This window comes from Protopterus annectens, chromosome 3.part0, assembly GCF_019279795.1.
Source record: "Protopterus annectens isolate FY-2018-M chromosome 3.part0, PAN1.0, whole genome shotgun sequence".
Taxonomy (NCBI): Eukaryota; Metazoa; Chordata; order Ceratodontiformes; family Protopteridae; genus Protopterus; species Protopterus annectens.
This window is the reverse complement of record NC_056731.1, coordinates 665,005,020-665,026,487: the sequence shown is the minus strand read 5'-3', so window position 1 is coordinate 665,026,487 and position 21,468 is coordinate 665,005,020. Positions and strand designations below refer to the sequence as shown.

Here is a 21,468-nt window from a genome sequence, read left to right as displayed (position 1 = left end):
GTGTGGCTCTGCGGGTCATGGCCAGTGGGTCGAGCTTCTCCTTCCCGGGAGCGAGGCGTGGGTGGGGGTGTGGAGCATTCCACACCCCTCTGCGGTGAAGTCGAGGTGAGACTGACAAGCCTAGGCCGAGGCGAAGTGATCCTGTCATGCACCGGGCTGCCCCGCTCTGGCAGGCACCCCCGAGCGTGGGAGCTTTGGGAGCTCTCTCCTTCACACTGTGGCTCTGAGAGCAGCAGCGCTCTGTGCTGGCCAGTGGCCCTCTGGGGTCACGGTTGCTGGTCCCCGACCAGCACCCAGGATGCCCCCTCTTTGGGGAGAGGGACCCCTCCCACGGGCAGAGGCTTGGGCTCTGGCCCCTCCTCTCCGCCCGCCGAGGTGCTCCTATCTGGTTGATCCTGCCAGTAGCATATGCTTATCTCAAAGATTAAGCCATGCAAGTCTCAGTGCACATGGATGCTACAGTGAAACTGTGAATGGCTCATTAAATCAGTTATGGTCCCTTTGATCGCTCCACCATTACTTGGATAACTGTGGTAATTCTAGAGCTAATACATGCTGACGAGCGCTGACATCCAGGTATGCGTGCATTTATCAGACCAAAATCAATCCGGGTCTTGGCCCGGCAGCTTTAGTGACTCTAGATAAACTCGTCCCGATCGCGTGCCCTCGTGGTGGCGATACGACATTTGAATGTCTGCCCTATCAACTTTCGATGGTACTATCTGTGCCTACCATGGATAACGGGGACTCAGGGTTCAATTCCAGAGAGGGAACCTGAGAAATGGCTACCACATCCAAGGAAGGTAGCAGGCATGCAAATTACCCACTCCCGACTCAGGGAGGTAATAACTAAAAATAACAATACAAGACTCATTCAAGGCCCTGTAATTGGAATGAGTACACTTTAAATCCTTTAATGAGGACCTATTGGAGGGCAAGTCTGGTGCCAGCAGCCTCGGTAATTCCAGCTCCAATAGTGTATATTAAAGTTGCTGCAGCTAAAAAGCTCATAGTTGGATCTTGGGATCGGGCTGGTGGTCCGCCGTGAGGTGAGCTACCGCCGGTCCCAGCCCCTGCCTTTTGGTGCTCCCTTGATGCTCTTAACTGAATGTCCCAGGGGTCCAAAGTGTTTACTTTGAAAAAATTAGAGTGTTCAAATCAGGTCGGTCACCTGAATACTTCAGGTAGGAATAATCGAATAGGACTCTGGTTCTATTTTGCTGGTTTTTGGAACTGAGGCCATGATTAAGAGGGACAGCCTGGGGCATTTGTATTCTGCTGCTAGTTGTGAAATTCTTGGATCAGCACAAGACAAATGAATGTGAAAGCATTTGCCAAGAATGGTTTCATTAATCAAGAACGGAAGTCAGAGGTTCGAAGACGATCAGATATCGTTGTAGTTCCAACCATAAACAATGCCGACTAGTGATCTGGCGGCATTATTCCCATGACCCGCCGGGGAGCTTCTGGGAAACCAAAGTCTTTGGGTTCTGGGGGAAGCATGGTTGCAAAGCTGAAACTTAAAGGAATTGAAGGAAGGGCACCACCAGGAGCGGAGCTTGTGGCTTAATTTGACTCAACATGGGAAACCTCACCCGGCCCGGACACGGAAAGGATTGACAGATTGATAGCTCTTTCTTGATTCTGTGGGTGGTGCTGCATGGCCATTCTTAGTTGGTGGAGCAACAAATGAGACTCCGCCATGGTAACTTGTTATGCAGCCCCGTGTGGTTGTCTCCAACATCGTAGAGGGACAAGTGGCTTTCAGCCACATGAGATTGAGCAATAACAGGTCTGTGATGCCCTTAGATGTCCAGGGCTGCACGCGTGCTACACTGAATGGTTCAATGTGTGTCTACCCTTGGCTGACATGTCAGGGTAATCCGATGACCCCCATTCATGATAGGGACCAGAGATTGCAATTATTCCACACGAACGAGGAATTCCCAGTGCGGGTTATGAGCTCGCATTGATTAAGTCCCTGCCCTTTGTACACACTGCCCATTGCTACTACTGATTGGATGGTGTAGTGAGGTCTTCGGATTGGCCCCAGTGGAGTGCCAAGAAGACAATCAAACTTGACTATCTAGAGGAAGTAAATGTTGTAACAAAGTTTCCGTAGGTGAACCTGTGGAAGGATCATTAATGCCGAGGGTCCCGGGACAGCACCGTCCCCTGGTACCAGGGCCTCTCCTTGCTCCGCCACTCTGACCCTCCGCATCTCTCTCTGACTCCCGTCTCTCCACGTGCCCCAGTGGAGGCTGGTGGGACCGAGCCCGCAGCTCCCATGGGAGGGAGGGAGCTAGAGGGGAGGGAGCATGAGAGCAAGGGTGGCATCCGTCCCCCCCACCTCCTGGTGGTGGGAGGGAGAGGGCCCATCTGCATAGTGGGAGGCATGGGCACCTCTCCGCTGCCATGAGAGGATGGAGGCAGAGGCCGTGTCCGGCCCGGCGGTGCAGTCCGCTGCGTACACCACAGGTGGCTGGCTCCCCATGCAGTAGTGGGAGGGTGAGGGTGCTGTCCCGTGGTGTGGGGCCAGTAACCCCAGTCTGGGCACCCACGACAACGCCCATGAAACCTTGTGTGCTCGTCTCGAGGTACAATGCAGCATGGGCAGCGGTGCCCCTGGCGGACGAGAACCAGTACAACTCTTAGCGGTGGATCACTCAACTCGTGCTTGATGAACACAGCTAGCTGTGAGAACTAATGTGAATTGCAGGACACATTGATTATCGACACTTCAAATGCAGTTTGTGGCCCTGGGCTACTCCTGGGGCTATGCCTGTCTGAGGGTCATCGTGCCTTCCATCGCCCCAGGGAGTGTTGGGCTCCCATCGAGGGAGAGGCCAGGGAGAAGAGGGAGCACACCGCAGGCCCCCCCATCCTCCCAGAGAGAGACACGGATGGAGGAGATGAGTCCCCCACTGTCCCAAGCTGGGAAACCCGTCCGAGGACGGGAGGGAACAGGCGTGCATGCGGCCCACCCCTCCAGAGGCTGTCGGTGGTGCTGCCACCAGGCTGCCCTCCTGGGGCAGAGCCCGATGCTCACCTGCTCGGTTCCTGAGTCGGCCATCCTCCTCTGCCACCCGGAGTCCAGCGGTGGGAAATGGGCACTTGGGGGTTCCGGGGGGAGGATGGCCAGCCCATCTGCCCCCTCCAAGGCCCCCACTGTCCCACCACTCCCCTGCAACCTCGCTTGGAACACGACCTCAGATCAGACGTGGGGACCCGCCGAATTTAAGCATATTACTAAGCGGAGGAAAAGAAACTAACCAGGATTCCCTAAGTAACGGCGAGTGAAGAGGGAAGAGCCCAGTGCCGAATCCCTACCCAGGTGACAGGCACAGGGAAATGTGGCATATGGAAGTCAGTTTCCCCAGCGCCACCCAGGGGGCCCAAGTCCTTGTGATCGAGGCTCAGCCCGTGGACGGTGTAAGGCCAGTGACAGCCCCCGGCGTGTCGGGATCAGGTCTTCCCGGAGTCGTGTTGTTTGTGAATGCAGCCCAAAGTGGGTGGTAAACTCCATCTAAGGCTAAATACCAGCATGAGACCCATAGCGGACAAGTACCGTAAGGGAAAGTTGAAAAGAACTTTGAAGAGAGAGTTCAAGAGGGCATGAAACCGTTCTGAGGTAAACAGGTGGGGTCTGCACAGTCCACCTGGAGGATTCAACCCGGCGGCTGTGCCAGCCGCCCGGGTGAGGTGGATCCCCCTCCCCCTCCAAGGGGGTGGAGGACCATCCTCGGGCGTGACGGCCACTGTCGGGTGCACTTCCTCTGAGACAGTGCACAGCGACCAGCTCCAGGTCAGCTGGGAAGGCCACAAGGAATGTGGCTCCCCTCCCTGGAGGGGAGTGTTACAGCCTGTGGCATCAGCCCTCACCGCACCCGGGGGTCGTGTGAGATGACCGCTGCCACATCCTCCCCTGCCCTCGTGGCAGGGGCCAGGGGCCCCCTGCTCCTGGCGGGACTGTTGACTGGGCCGGAGTGCCTTCAGTGCGGCCCGACCATGTCCCACCACTGGGCCAGCGGGCTCACCTTGGGTGTATGGGGTCTGCAGCAACATCGAGGACCCACCAGTCCTGTCTTGAAACATGGACCAAGGAGTCTAAAAGTTGCACAAATCCAAGGGTGGGCAGGAGACCCCACGGTGCCATGAAAGTGAGGGCCAGAGAACACCAGCTGAGGCGGGATCCCCCTGCCACGTGCAGGTGGTGCATCTTCCCATCGGGGAGGTGGAGCATAAGCGCACCTGGTGGGACCCGAAAGATGATGAACTATGCCTGGGCAGGGTGAAGCCAGAGGAAACTCTGCTGGAGGTCCATAGCGGTCCTGACGTGCAAATCAGTCATCCGACCTGGGTATAGGGGCAAAAGACTAATCGAACTGTCTAGTAGCTGTTTCCTTCTGAAGTTTCCCTCAGGATAGCTGGCACTCGGCGGACTCAGTTTTATCTGGTAAAGCGAATGATTAGAGGTCTTGGGGCCAAAACGATCGCAACCTTTTCTCCAACTTTAAATGGGTAAGAAGCCCAACTCGCTGGCTTTGAGCCAGGGGTAGAATGCGAGCGCCCAGTGGGCCACTTATGATAAGCAGAACTGGCACTGCGGGATGAACCAAACTTCGGGTTAAGGTGCCCGATGCAGATACTCATCAGACCCCAGAAAAGGTGTTGGTTGATATAGACAGCAGGACGGTGGCCATGGAAGTCAGAATCCTCTAAGGAGTGTATAACAACTCACCTGCCGAATCAACTAGCCCTGAAAATGGATGGCGCTGGAGTGTCAAGCCCATACCCGGCTGTCGCCGGTGCTGGGAGCCAAGGGGGCTATGCCGTGATAAGTATGAGGGCCGCCATGGTGGCACTGAAGCCCAGGGCGAGGGCCAGTGTGGAGCCGCCTTGGGTGCAGATCTTGGTGGTAGTAGCAAATATTCAAATGAGAGCTTTGAAGGCTAAAGTGGAGAAGGGTTCCATGTGAACAGCAGTTGAACATGGGTCAGTTGGTCCTGAGAGATAGGCGAGTGCCATTCCGAAGGGACAGGCGATGGCCTCCGTCATCCTTGGCCGATTGAAAGGGAGTCGGGTTCAGATCCTCGAATCCAGAGCGGCAGATATAGGTGCCTCGCGGCGTCCAGTGTGATGTTGCAAACAATTCCAGAGAAGCCAGCGGGGGCCCTGGGAGAGTTCTCTTTTCTTTGTAAAGGGCAGGGCACCCTGGAATGTTTTTTCCCCGAGAGAGGGGCCTGCGCCCTGCAAAGCATCATGGTTCTGGTGGCATCAGGTGTTTTTTTTTATTTTATTTATTTTATTTTTATTTTACATTTGTTTACTGGGCTAGTCTAGCTGGATATATGTCCATTTTCAGTAGAGGCCCGGGGAGAAAAGCTCCAAGCATGAACAGTGACAAAGTTAACAATACATAGAAACATGAAGAATCACAGTACAGGGTAGTATTAGTCTAAAAGCAGTTATAATAATAAATTTATAAACTATAACAATTTTAGTAAAAATTATACTAAACAGTTATACAAAACACAGTAGAAGGTATGAGCAAGTCTCAGGTAAGGGAAGAGAACATATATGTTATTCTCATATATCAAAGAAAGAGTAGTAACTAGATATGGAGGCATAGGTTACAGGAGTAGGGATAGGGGTAAGAGTAAAAAGTGAAGAAGATATCAGTCTGGGTTAGCGCATGGACAAAGCCAATGAGTTATTAGATGTTCTTTAAGATGTTTTTTAAAAAGAGAAGTAGAAGCAAGGGTAGATAATTCTGAAGGAAGCTGATTCCAGATATTTCCTGCAGTGTTTGAGAAGAGTGAATCCCCAGCTTTGTTGTTAGCTTTATTTGAGGAAACTAGAAGCTTATTAGCAGAGCGTAGTGTGGCTAGATTTGTATATGGTGTAATTAGATTAGTGAGGATAGGGGTGTTGTTAGGGTGGTATAGGATCTTTTGAGTAATAAGTAATTGTTGACTGAGTATATGGTTTTGCAATTCTAGCCATCCAAGTTGTTTGAGGTTAAGGCAGTGGTGAGTTTTAAAGGGGGTGCTGGTGATGAATCTAGCTATGCTATTATAACAGGTGGAGAGTTTAGAGAGGTTGTTTTTGGATATTTTAGTATATATAACAGAGGCATAGAAAAGAGTGGAAATGAGGTGGGTTTGGGCAATAGTTTTCCTTGCAGCAGGGGTAAGGAAGGGTTTGATTCTATAGAGGGTGCCAAGTTTTTTGTTAACAGACTTTATAGTGGAGTTTATGTGTTCATCATAGCTGACACGATTATCAATTATTACACCTAGTAGGCAGGTTGTAGCATCTGGGGTAATGTTGGTACCATTGTTAGAGGTTATAGAGAAGAAAGGATTAGGTGATTTGTGAGTTGGGGTAAAAAGCAGTAGTTTTGTTTTTTTGGGGATTTAGGAGGAGGCAGTGTTGCATAAACCAGTTTTCAACATTTTGAAAAACAGTTTGGGTAAGGGAGAGGAGAGAGGCTATATTCTTGGCTGTACAGATTAAGGTGGAGTCGTCAGCGTATTGAATGTAGGTGGCTTGAGGTATGTTCATGTGTAAATTGTTAATAAATAAAGAAAAGAGTAGGGGACCTAACATAGAGCCCTGGGGTACTCCAATATTAACTGGGAGTAGTGAAGACAGATTGTTTTGCCAAAGTACTGCTTGCTGTCTATTTTCCAGATAAGACCTAAACCATAGTTACTCCCGTTCTTGCCGGCCATTGAAAATCCTGGGGAGAGGATGTAAGTCTCACGCTAGGCCGTACCCATATCCACAGCAGGTCTCCACGGTGAACAGCCTCTGGCATGTTAGAACAATGTAGGTAAGGGAAGTCGGCAAGCCAGATCTGTAATTTCAGGATAAGGATTGGCTCTAAGGGCTGGGTCGGTCGGGCTCAGGCATGAAGCGGGCTGGGTGAGTGCCATGGCTGGATGAGGCATTGCCAGCCCTCGCTGCCCTCCCCTCTCCCGGGGGGGCCGGCAGATATGGTGGCAGTGACTCTGGATGCGCGCCAGGCCCTTCCTGTGGATCGCTCCAGCTGTGGCGGGCACTGGTCCCGACCAGTGTCCCGCATCATCCGGCAGCTAGCAGCTGACTTAGAACTGGTGCGGACTGGGGGAATCCGACTGTTTAACTAAAACAAAGCATCATGAAGACTCGAGACAGGTGTTGATTCGATGTGATTTCTGCCCAGTGCTCTGAATGTCAAAGTGAAGAAATTCAATGAAGCATGGGTAAATGTCAGGAGTAACTATGACTCTCTTAAGGTAGCCAAATGCCTCGTCATATAATTAGTGAAGGACATGAATGGATGAACGAGATTCCCACTGTCCCTACCTACTATCTAGCAAAACTGTGATATGAATTTGAACCTTGCAATATGCATTTATACTCAATGTATGCATGTTTACACAGTACAGTTTGCTCTATAAATCCTTCTTGTCCCTGAACCTGGGTTATTCTGGCTGAAAAAGGTCAGCTGACCAGTCCACCTACCAAGGTAAAAAATAACTAAATAAAATAATTACCAAATGTAGTGAATATTCCTTCTGGTTAAGTAAACAAAATGGCATAACTTTCAAGCAGGGGCTAAGAAAATCATAACATCTCTTCCGTGGCACAACAAGGCAGCCTTTGGTATGAGATTAGTCCCTAAGCTATTTTGTAGATGTGGTTCTTGTCCCATTTTCCCCAAATTGACCAACCCAGGCTCATTTTAGTATCGAAGGTCTACAATCCCATCCCATGGACTGGATAAATTTAAGATAAGAAATGCTCAGAATATGCAGTTTTCCTCTCTTTTGGTGTGATACTAGATGGCCCGTCATAGACATGTCAGAGATGTATTGTGAGGACTTCCGAGTGTGGCTAAATGATATTAGTTAAGGATTTTCACAGAACTAGATGGGGATGGAGTGTCAAATGCAGCCTTGTAAAATATGCTGTCTAATGCCACTCCATAGCCGGTGGTCTTAAACTCAAATGATTCTGGTGGGAGGGGCATGTGAAAACTAAACTACTTATCAGACAGACCCGGTCTCCATAACCCCAAAACAATAACATAGATAGTGCAACCTGGAATGCAGCATAATAAATTCTCTCACCTAATATTTTGGTGGTCTGAGGGCTGCTTGAGGTCCAAGGGCTATGAATTTGAGATCCATTTGGGCAGACACAAACCACAGCTGTCACTTTCAGTAGCGATGAATCCTTTAGGCTGCACTGAGACTATCCTTATGCTGAGCACTTTGGTTGCAGATATATATATATATATATATATATATATACATATATGTATATATATATATACATATATCTATATCTATACATATATGTATATAAGTGTGTGTGTGTGTGTGTGTGTGTGTGTATATATATATATATATATATATATATATATATATATATATATATATATATATATATATACACACACAAACATCTAGATATATAGATATAGATATATGCATTTTAAATTACTGCAGCCTAACTATACATTCATACTTAGGGTTAGTCTCTAACAGGGTTCTAGAGTTGAATTGCTGTATTTATTATGGTATCATATGACAGAGCAGGCTACTAAATAGTACTGAATGTTTACAAGGGTTAAAAAATAAATAATATTACTTATTCTCTAGCCTCATACATCTTTGTCGGTCAAAAATCCTTGTCCCACCAGTAGGCGATGGTATTAACAGAAGGGAAATACATGAACAGAGACAAAAGGAGCTGGAAAGGTTGGTATGTATGCATATGTCACTGTTGATTTCTTCTTTTTCTTCTATACTCCTGCGAAATGTATAACCAGCTCTACTTGATATCTGTTTTGGCACTTTGTAGGTTATAATCCACTATTTTTAATATGTGACAGCTAGTATTCATTCCTTACAGAGTTTTAGATATTGCCTTGCTATTAAAAATAGAATGCGTGAATTTAAGCCTTCAACATTTGAATGTTCTTCGCTTAGAATATCTCGAGCAACAACAAAAAACAGAAAGTCTACCCTTGCTGTTTTTATCATGTCACAAATATAATGGTGTGTTCAAAATTTCTGTTAGCATTCAGCTAGAATAACTCAGAAGCAAATGTATCAAGTCTTGCAAGTCGTAAGTGTGACAATTGTTTAACAGCATGTTTCATAAATCCTAGCTGAATGTGAAACTGTTACCATCACTTTTAGTGATAGAACTCAAATGAGCCCAGAGGGGAGTTTTAGTTTACACTGCTGAGGGTGACTGCATTAAATTATGCAAAGAGAAAAAAATTATCTGATTTCTGCATGTATTAAACTGCAGGTATGTGAGACTGTGTTAAAGACTGCCAACCACGTTGGTTGAAACAGTGACAATTATTCTATTTCCCATGCATCTGATAAAGGCTGAATGCAATACTATGGCCTTGTTTGTTAAATGAAAGACATCTACACTAGTGTACTCAGAAAAGTTTTGGATTTTTCAGCTTTCCTAAATGTGGTTGTTTCACAATGCTTTTATATTTGGGCTACACTGCTACAAAAGCATTTACTTTCATTGGCACATATCTACCTGAAATAAATTACCTAAACCACATATAAATCTTAGAATCGTGCTGGGATATGAAATTAATTATCTTCAGTCAAATACCTTCCCTCTTGCAGCATCTAGAGTTTTCACTTAGTATGGTGAGACCTCGTGTTTCACACAGCTGAAGATAGCTGCACTATTAATCTGGTCATTTCATTTCATAGTAATTTCTTTCTAACCTTGTTTAATTTGTATTTGAAACGGCAAATCATGTATAGGGCTTATTCCAACATGTCATATGAACAATCATTTTGCTTATTATTTTAAAAGCTGATATTCACCCAATTTCTAAGGGAACAAATAGACTGTCTAAAATGCATGCATTACAAAAAATTGTAGAACCACTAGGTTTTTGAGTGAAAACTTCAATAGCTGGAGAGAAGGAAAGAACGGGGGGACATATGAACTCCACAAAGACAGAGAATGGAGATTACATCTGAACCTTGGACCTGTGAAGCTGGGATCTTAAATACTGAGCCACTGTGCTACATGAATTAGCAAAGTATTCATGACTCCATGCTAAATAATAAAGACATAGAAAATAAGGTGTTTATCAAATTGCTACCAGGCAGACATCACTCCCTACACATGACTCAGGTGAAATTGCTTTAGCATTAGTTGCTCACAGAAAAAAAAGACAAACGACATAATGCCAAATGCTGTTTCCCATAGGTAATCATGGCAGTATGGTTTGTTATTGTGCACCAACAGTGATTCAGTTGTTTTGGGAGATTTCTCCCTTCTTTGAGTTGGTATGACTGTAAAGTTGGTATATATAAGTTTGGGGGGTCTGATAGGTCAGGGGTGCAATATTTAAGAATTTTTTTCCACTTTGAATTTTGGGCATTTTTTTTCATCCTTTTGGCTCACTGGCATCAAGGAAGTTGAGGTTTCATGCTAGAACAGGCTGGTGTATCAAAGCTGCAGCTAAACAAATTAAATAAAGGTTTATTCTTTATTTACCTTCTAGCTGCATTTGGCAGTAGAGTACTGACTATTTAAAGAACTGGATATTTCTTGAAATACTGGAGCACTATCATCAATTGTGCATTTTTAATTGCTAATCATTATTAAGCTGTATGATATGGTTGGCTAGGCCGTCCTTGAAGAAGCAGTTTGTTGTTGATTTGATTTGATCCTCTCTCGAAAAAGAGATAGGTCACCTTTTTAATAACTTGGCACCCAATGCATAACCAGTTTCAGGGAATAAGGAATGGGACTGAAATGGATGCATTTCTCATTCAGAAGTGAAGCCACCTATCACTGGCTCTGCCTCTGCCTGACACAGATGTCAACTGTCCCTGGGCTATCAAGTCCCTCTAGCAGAAGGTCATCCTGAGGGCAGTACTATTCAACTCTTTATACAGGGCCTATGCTCACTATTTATCATGCTTTTCCTAAAACTCATCATCTGTCAGAGACTCACAATGACTATTTTTTTTTTTTTTTTTTTTTTTGTATTATATTGTTAGTGGCTCAGCAGGTAGTACATTCACATGTGGTGCTGGAAGATCAAAAGGCTGTGGGTTTTATTCCCACTCCAGGCTACTGGATTCATTTTTCAGTTATGACACTGCATTAGGGGTGCTGCACTCTTGAGTGAGCCATCTTTTGAATGAAACATAACATTGTAGCCCTGTCTGCTTGAGATGGTAGCAGCTAAGGTGGGTGTAAAAGATCTGAAAGCATTTATCAAAAAGGGCAGAGAAATTTCCCCAGTGCCCTGGCCAAATTTCTCCTTGTCCATGTAAATGCTACCTTGGATTACCCTGAAAAGATGCCACTGTCCCAGTGGGACTAACCAAGTCAATAAAGGATAAATAAAATAAATAAATAACATTTATTTACCCTAAAGCTTGAATGTGTTCATTTGAATTTGTATTCATGCTTAGGCTTAAAGTGCACTGGTTATATGTGAAAGCATCTTTATTTTACAATGAATATCTTCTCGTGTTGTACTTTTCATGATAAAGTGGCATGAAGTTTTGCAAAAAATAAAGATTATGGGGTGCAGATTGACTTTTTAGTTTCACTGATCATTCAGTTTTTCTCTATCACCACACCTGCGCAATGATGCCATGGTAGGTACTGAGCAAAGATTTACATAGAGATGCAAAGCATTATGGATAATTAAATATAATTTATAACTTCAGAGGAGATGCATCTTAATTGTGTTGTGGTTTCAATACTGCATTATCATGTGTTAATTTTCAGTGTGAGGTGCTCCATCTGCAAGAACTAGATGAGAAATTGCTTTTCTGAGAAGAAAGAAGCTATTTCTTTTGCATTTAACATGGAAAAACAACAGTTTATACATTAATTTAGACTGTGAAGCATTATGGGTTTAGGCTTTTGTGATGCCATGACAAGGATTTTCAGCTCTGAGAAAAATTTTCAGGGGAGCATCCTAACCAACAAAATAACTTGCAAAAACAACACATTTTTGCTTTAAAATCTCAATGTGGTATGTGGTAAGGAGGATATATCCAATGACAAATGTCTTTTTATTTAAAAGGTGCTTTAGAACATGACCACTACCCTTTAAACATTTTGATAAATATAAATCTGAATTTGATCATGAGGTTATAGACGCTAACCTCAACTTATTACACAGTGGTGCTAAAACAGTGCAACCTGTAGCCTGCCACTGTTAGCACCAAATATTTCAGGGTTTTCTTGTAACATATGTCTGAATCTGTACCTTATGTAAAGGATAGTAGCAACCTTCACTGGTGCAGTCCCTTATCCCAAGCCTCCCCAAGCAACTGCAAAGGAAAATGGAAAGACCTAAATAGAGCTATGTTGGTAGTCCTGAAAAGGACATTTGGTATGTGTCCTGTGCTCTTTTGAAACCAGAGTCGATTGAAGATTACAACGAGCAGTTTCTCCTACTAACATTCTGCACATTATGGGGGATGGGGTAGCTTTCTTTGTGAAGGAAAAAGGACCTCTTCAACAAACATACTTCCATGCATTACCTTACTGGTCTGAGCCCCTGTTCAGTTGGATTGCAGGGTGAAAAGCCACAACAAAAATATTAAAAGGAAATACGTACAGGAGCACCAGAACAGAAATTCTCATTATGCAACAGACAGATGATAGGCAAACATATGATAACATATGCATATTATGTATGTTTAGTCATAACAATGCAAGGCATAAAGCATTACTCAGATAAAAGGCAAATGTGTTGCTATTCATGCAAAATAATTATTCACTACTGCATCTATTCTTTCTGTCACGTGCCATTGATTTATGTAAGGTACACATACTAAACCTAGAGTACTTGATAATAGTTTTCAGTCTTACTCACACACTGGCTAATCTACAATGTATGTACTGTACGTGTGTACTATGTATGTATTCTACCTATGTTCCAAAGTTCAGTTGTACACCACAAATCTATTAATTACCTTTATTTTTAAATTAATATTTTTTGTTTGTTCTCTCCACTGTAACTGTTGATGTGCTGCATACCACTGTAAAAACATGTCTTTTGTAATTTGTGTGTATACTGATCATGTCTAAATAACTAAATGTATCTGTAATTTTTCTATGTGGTGCTTTTCTCCCTGGGCCTCTGCTGAAAAAGGGCCTTATCGGCTCAGTCAGACACCCCCAGTTAACAAATGTAAAAATAAAAAATAAAAAAATGTAATCTTATTACCAGGTCTTGGTATGTTACTGTATGCTGTCTGGTACCATCTCTCTGCACCAATATGGTTGTGTGGACACATGTATATTTATATCTATATCTATATCTCTCTCTCTCTATATATATATATATATATATATATTTATATATATATATGTGTATATATATATCTATATATATATATATATATCTATATCTATATATATATATATATATATATAGGTTTACTATTGTTCATGTGAACTACATTCTGTCAGCAGCAGTGTTCCAAAAATCAGAATGTCGAGCACACAAACAATAGATGATGAAATAGTCGAAGACACTTATGTGAATGCACTACTGCATTCGCATAAGTGTAATTTGGCTATCTGCACAGAGATCACGGTACAGTGGGAACTGGAAATTCATCCATATCCCCACTGTAGTGTGATCTCGGTGTTAGAATATATAAGTAGGGAGGGTGTGGGGGGCACAACCCCCACATGGGAAGAGCAGGGGGGCTTGCCTCCCTGCAAAACCGTGATATGTCATATAGGAGTCTGATTTACATCAGCTACTATAAGGCTATCACGTGCTGCTTTCAGCAACAATGTCGAATCAAATGTGTTGGGCATTTGGTTCGACATTGTCACTGTTCGTTTTTCTAATTTCCGGTGTTACTATTCATTGTTTCGATCAGGAAGTGTTTTGCCATTCGAAGAACCAATAGTAAACCTATATATATATATATATATATATATATATATATATGCGTATACATGCATGCATGTGTGTGTATTTATATGTATATGTGTATACATGTGTGCTCGCTCACAAACTCACAGACATATATGGAATCCCTCATATTTACGAAGTTTGTTTTGTTAATGACAGATGATCAGAAACATGGCTGATAGTTGTACCAGTGCAAGACTGCTGTCATAGCAGGGAAGAGATTATACCCTTTCCTCGCTATTGCGCGATCTTGGCATTGGTATGTATAAGTAGCAGGGAGTGCACATGGGGACTATGTTCTGAAGCATACACAATCTACTGTTAATCTTTGCAGATCGATACATTTTTCTCATAGATGTGTGACACAGTCTAATGTATGTTATATGAATTTAAATGTACATATAGGTAGGAAGATAGATGTGTGTGTGTGTGTGTGTGTGTGTGTGTGTGTGTGTGTGTGTGTGTGTGTGTGTGTGTGTGCGAATGTGTGTGTTTGCGGCCAGTATGCATGCATACGTGTGCGAGTGTGTGTGCATGTATGAGCATCTGTGCGTGTGCGAGGATACATGCATATGTGTGTGTGTGTGTGTGTGTGTGAGTGCGCATGCGCATGTGAGTGTGCATGTGTATGGGTGAGTGTGTGTGTGTGTGTGTGTGTGTGTGTGTGTGTGTGAGAATGTGTGTGGGTGGGTGAGTGTGTGTGTGTGTGTGTGTGTGTGTGTGTGTGTGTGTGTGTGTGTGTGTGTGTGTGTGTATGTGGGTTAGCTTGCATGTGTGCATTGGGCGGGCTTGTGTGTGTGTGTGGACAAGTGTGCATGTAAGTGAGGGCAAGCATGTGTGTTTGTATGTGTGGGTGTGGAGCGTGTGTGTGTGTGTGTGTGTGTGTGTGTGTGTATGTGAACATTCATGTGCGCGTGTGTGTGTGTGTGTGTGTGTGTGTGTGTGTGTGTGTGTGTATGTGAACATTCATATGCGTGTGTGTGTGTGTGTGTGTGTGTGTGTGTGTGTGTGTGGGAGGGAGCATATTTTTCAGCATTTTCTTTAAAAGATTTGATCATTTTAAAAAATGAAATTAATACAAAATAAAACACTGGCTGTCAGTATGACTTTGTTCCTAAGTATTAGTTTAAAGTTTATCGGTAACTTTACTATTCTGTCACTTTATGTGAAGTACTTGCTATGATAAGCAGTGTCTGCTCAAAGTAAAATGAGCTGTAGTTAATTATATTTTATAAAATGGGCTCCCAAATTGTAAGAATGTGACTGGCTGCCAGAAGTATCAAATGTGTACCATACACTGTACGTAACAAGTAAAGGCTTTGTTCCAAGGCAGAAACATAAGCAGTTAAAAAAAGTTTAAAACCAAATGGCCACCATAGTTCATTCCACTGTCGCCTTGCTAAGAATGTGTGATACATGTAAATGTGTCATGCAAAAATGTGGCACTATATTCTGAGTACAAATCATGTCAACAGTTGCAAGTGGCACACAAAGAAAAGTTACAGTGTAACTTATGCATAATGTGTACAATACCAGGATGTGAGGAACCCACTAAGAGTACTCATATATGATGACATGCAACTGTGATGCAACATCGTAGTACTGTAACCAAGGAGAGGTAACTTGGGTCACATAGGTACACAGTCAAGTAAAGATAATACAATACCTATGACATGGCATACTGCAACATGTCACAGTGCCTGGAACAGTGCACAATACAGTCTATATATTCATGACAAGAATATTGAAAGACAGTATCCAAAAATGATTTGGAAATAACCTAAACAAACATGCAAATGTACCCTGTACAGTTTCTCTGAAAAAAAACTTTTGTGAAATTGAGAAGATCTGTATCAATCATATAGAGATTAGTGTTGAAAAGAAAAAAAAAACTTAGGCACTCCTAAATGCAATTATTGCAGATATATAAAAGTGTCCTTTTACTGCCCTAATAACAGAAAAACCTATAAAAGCACATTGTTTGGAAACTGCAACAAGGACACCATAGCCTATGCAGCCAGTGCCAGAAGTGCACAGCATTTTATGTGGGCAAAACTATTAATAAACTCATGACCTGGATAGCCCACCATTACACACATATTTGGCAAGGAATAACCACAAACTCCATGGCCAAACATGCCAGAGAAAAACCTAGTCATAACATTTTCTATTTTCTTATTACAGACAGTATTACCTCTGGGAGTTTGAAGGAAACAAAAATGATAAATTCGAGAAAAGGGAACTCAAATGGCAGACAGGCTTGCAAGCTGGTAAATCCCTGGGTTTGAACACCACCTTCTCTATCAAACACATCTTAAACTTAAGGAAACTCAGTCACCAGATGTTTTACTAAAATGGACATGGACTAAGTAAAGCTAGTAAGACTCATTTTCTCTCTATTATGTCTTTGTTATTATGTTTATTTTTGATTGTATACAGTAATTTGAATGATTTAAATGGTAAGTTTGAGCATGGAGCTTTTCAGCCTCAAAGGTGTGGATAACCTCTGAAACTGTTAGATTGATTGCCTAGTCTTGAAGTTGCTGGTTTATTGTCTGTCAGTAGCCAACCCATTTCTTATCCTCCTCTCACCCATAGGTTACAGTTTCTATTTCTCTTCTGTATCTCTCTTTCCCTTTAACTTATAACAGTGTCCTAACAAACAATTTCTATTTGCACCACAATTCCACCCAGCATTGTTTTCACTGTCCTATCTTCAGCACCTCCCGGACAATGCTTAGTGCCTCACCCACAGTTAAAACACCCCTTGGAATTCAATCACAGTACCGTCCTTAATCATTTGTGCAATTTGTAGCAGTTAATATTCACTTTTAACTTCCTCTTTGCTGCATCATATCATATAATTTGTGAATTTCTAACATTTAATATATGTTTTTGGTGTTTCCTTTATTGTGTAGTATAACCTAATAACATACAGTCACTTGCAAGATGAATGCATTAGTTTACCATCTCTGGACATACAGCACAATCTAAGCAGAGCAAATATACTAGTAATTAAACACTTTTTTTCAAATAATCCTTTGTTTGAGAATACACAGTTTAAATGAGTTACAAATATGAACAACTGCTATAATCCACCTTAACACTTTTGTTGACAAATACTTAACATACAGACCTAATGCAGTAGTGTTCCTGCTCCCTATAGTGATTTTTATTCATTATATGACTCAGATATCCTGAGGATCTTACTGAATCTGCACCCTGGTCTTCTATGCATGAATCTTTAGACTCTAATGGCACATTACCTTTATGTTTTTTTTAGGTTGCTATTTTATTTCTTTCTTTAACCCCTATGGTACCAGACTTGCCCATATGTCTTCCATTAATAAAGATCTTGGTGACTCATAAAGTTTTAAGTTCATGTTAAGTTCATACTTAAACATTTCAGGCCAATTGCATTTAGTGTCAAACCATTAGCATATCTCAATTCATTTTCCTATTACCCACCAACCACCTTTTCATAGGTTCATAGATAGTGCAAGCCTAACTGCTCCTGGTGGCCATTTTAAGCCTAGCCAATTACCTCATGTGAAAATCAGACCTAGAGTCTGTAAGGTAAACACCTTAACCACTATGCCAACTTCCCATCCTATACTCTTAACCTTCACCCCAGCTCACAATATTTTGGTAATATTCACTCATCTCCCTTAGTCAGTTTTTCTGTACTTATTGTGGACTCTCAATCTGCATCCATTTTCCAGCACCAAAACTTTTTCCTGGCTCAAGATCTGTATTTTTACCTGAGCTAAAGCACACCAATGACAAACCACCAGTGTTTTACAATTCCATTTCTACTGTCCAACTAATCTTTTCTCTTACAGAGACTACTTGTCTTCTCCATATTGTCTCATGTACTTCTCTTTAAAGCTTTACATTTCACGTCTGATTTACTGGATTCATTAAGTTGTCTTTTATTATTTTTAGGAAGGCCGACCCTGACCTGGCTCAATCTGGCACATTTTTAGCTTTTGGCAAATTGTGGGTCAAATGAGAGACTAACATCCACTGCACTCTTAGGCCCCCACAGCCTCTATAACAAATGCAGGACTGGCAACGATTACACTCTTCTATAATTAGTCTGAATAATGTTTTTACATTAATTCTTTTGATTACAGGTAGATTTGAAGAAGCCACAATGAAAGCATTTACAGATTCAGACGTCTTCATTGTTTTACTAATGTGGACTTTAATTTAAGAAAGTAATCTTGCATAAAACTTGTATTTTAACTTTATAAGGTTTTATTTGAAATATAATTACAAACCCTTGGTGCCAAAATAATTCAGTGCCATAGAACAGGTGTCAACAAAATTTTCTAATGTTAACATACCCCCTTGGCCGGATACAGAAATCAAGAGAGCCATAAACTCTGGTTATATAAACCTCATTGTTAAATACAGTAAAACTACTCAAACCAATGCTGATCTACCTGCAACTTAATAAAGGATAAGGATCAGAAGACATTCATGTCTAAGTTTTTTCATTTCAACACAGGTCTCTAGGCAATTGAAACAGATCCATTCAACTTCCCCAAGTTTTTTTCACAGAAACCATATGGGGTATGTCCCATGTTTGGTTAGGTTATTTCCAGAGCTTTTTTGGATGCTATCTTTTAATATTTTTGTTTTTTTACCCCATTTCAGTACCCACAGACCAGATGGGAAATCCTGCTAACCTGGCATTAACTAGAATAGACAAGACTAGGAGCGTCCTTCTAATTTCTCAATATATATTCATGACAAGGGATCACTGTGACACCCCACCACTGGCCCAGTAATCAAGGAGCTTCAATCCTCACCACTGGCAACAGTGGGGGATGTACAAGTACACACATAGTAAAGTGCAATTTCCCTTAACAGCACACAGAGACCACAGTCAGTCTGGAGCTGGTTTATCCCTATTTCTCCAGATCCCCAGTAATACTCCCCACTGGCACAGCTATAGAGTTGAGATCTCATCTGAGTGGCCAAGCCAAGACCTTCAGCACCCTCTCTGTCCAATCAGTGCTTTGTGTCCCTGCTCAAGTAGCTGACACACACACTCTTTGAAATTTGATTTATGCACAAACACACGCACACAAACACACACACACACACACACACACACACACACACACACACACACACACACACACACACACCTGGAAAAGGCTGACATGGGTTTAATAGATATGCCCCCTTTTGCCCAAACTATAAGGTAGTTCTTACTGCCACCAGCCAATTCTTTATCAGCTGCTTTAAGGCCCATAACAAAGGGTGTCCAAACTTACAGTGTAATGTTGCTATCAATACAAATGGTAGTTTGACCAAGAGCAAGGCTATTAGGAGTGGCCTACAGTGTCACCAAATAAATATGCAAGTACTCTCAGAACTTAAATATGTTTCCAAATATCAGCCACAATGAAAGGTTTAAATATATTTAATAATAATAATAAAAGAACAAGATTATACTCAGTAAGCAATCACAGTTATATCAGAGTTCTAAATCACAGGAAATATTTATAACAACATTGCAGAACAGTCTCAAATAAATAAAGAAAACATCTAAGCTATACTTCACTATATTCCTAACTGTATCTAAGAGAAATTACTGTACCCTAGACTTACTCACAGCAAGGCAAGACTGATGTGGTGTGTGGGTTTTCTAGCTGATGTTGTCAGGTCAAAGACAAACACAAAATGCTCAGTTTCTCTCTGAGAACTCTTTAATTCATATCTCAAATATTGCTGCTGGGATACTTGCAGGATGATATCACTTCTTCTCATCTCACATTAGTTCCCAAGCTAAACCTCCATTGTTTGAAACTGCCTGCCTTTAGCATTTGCTTGTGAAAAATACATTAACAAGGACTCTTCTTAGATCTTTGCAGCTGCTGGAAGATATAAAACAATAAAACACTTACAAGTCATTGCAGAAGGCTCCCTAGTTTTAGATACCCTTTCTCCTTGCTGCATTGACACCATCTTTTATGGCACAGTTATAAAGTAATTTAATTTCAACTATTTTTGAGGTTATATATATATCTGAGGTTTTGCAAGTTAACCTTCTATGTTCCAGTTTCCACTGTTAAAATACGTACATCCAAACAGTTACAATAGTGTATATACATTTCTGCTCTTTTCCAGTGGGGTACACTATGGTTACATTTTTAAGCTCAGTACTTTACAAAACCTTTTCAACACACACTTCTGTAGAAGCAGTTTGATATACCCATAACATACAGTTCTAATAGATTTGTCATCATCATCATCATCATCATCATCATCCCCTTTTTCCCATTTACATGGGGTCAGGGTATCGTATTAACTGTTGCCAACTCTCTCGATTCAGTGCCACTCTCCTGCCTTCTTCAACACTCATACCTGACTGTCGCAGATCTTCTTTCACATGATCCATCCACCTCTTTGCTGGACATCCTCGCTTCCTCTTATCTTCTTCCTGTCTGTCCCAAATATCCCTCACCAGATTGTCTTCTGCTTTTCTATACATGTGCCCATACCATCGTAATCTGTTTTCTTTGATCTTTTCTGCAATTGGAGCTAATTTGGCTTCTGCTCTTATGTCCTCATTTGTTCGCCTGGCCCACAGTGTGCATCCTACCACCTTTCTCAAGCACTTCATTTCCATCACCTCTAGCTTCTTCAACTGTTCTGCCTTTACTGCCCAGGTTTCTGTACCATACAGTAATACTGGTCGCACCACTGTCTTGTACACCTTACTTTTCAGCTTCTTTGGCAGTCTTCTGTCATATACTACACCTGATACTCTATGCCAGTTGGCTGCAGCCCCTCTGATTCTAGCTTTGACATCTTCATTCAGACTACCCTTTTCTCAACCACCCCTCCCAAATACTTGAAGCTGTTTACCTGTTCCACTATCTTCCCATCTATCTCTATTCTCAGCTTCTTCTGATTTCCCCAATCTGCTGCCATTATCACCATCTTATCTGTGCTTAGTTTCATCCCATGTGCCTTCAGATTTGCATTCCATTCTCCTATCCTTTGCTGAAGTTCTAGATCAGAGTCTGCCTGTACTGCCCCATCATCTGCATACAGCAGCTTTGTTGCTCTGACCCCTCCAACCTGTTTGCTGATGCAGTCCATTACCAGTATGAACAGCAGTGGGCTCAGAGCTGAACCCTGGTGTACACCCACTCCCACTGGGAACCCCTCAATGAGGCCAAACACTGTTCGTGCTTGAGTCACTGGGTCCTTGTACATAGCCTGTACTAATTCTACCAATGTTTCTGGGACTTCAAACCACCGCAGTACTGCCCAGATCAGCTTTCTTGGGACCTTGTCATATGCTTTCTCCAAGTCTAGGAAAGCCCAGTTTGACTCTCTCTTCTTCTCTAGTTTCTTCTCAAGTATCTGTCTCAATGCAAACATTGGGTCAACTGTGCTGCATCCTGATCTGAATCCGAACTGTTCATCTCCCATCTCACATTCCACTATTCTGCATATCCGTTTATCAATCCCCCTCTCCAGAACTTTCATGCAAT

General features: G+C 42.6%; 1 non-coding gene across 1 annotated transcript; it reads left to right on the top strand.

Moving 5' to 3' along the window:
* The first annotated feature begins 2,646 nt into the window (after nt 1-2,646).
* LOC122797351 lies at nt 2,647-2,796 on the top strand. Its single transcript, XR_006364085.1, has one exon. It is a non-coding gene; the product is annotated as a 5.8S ribosomal RNA (ribosomal RNA).
* Nucleotides 2,797-21,468: the final 18,672 nt, after the last annotated feature.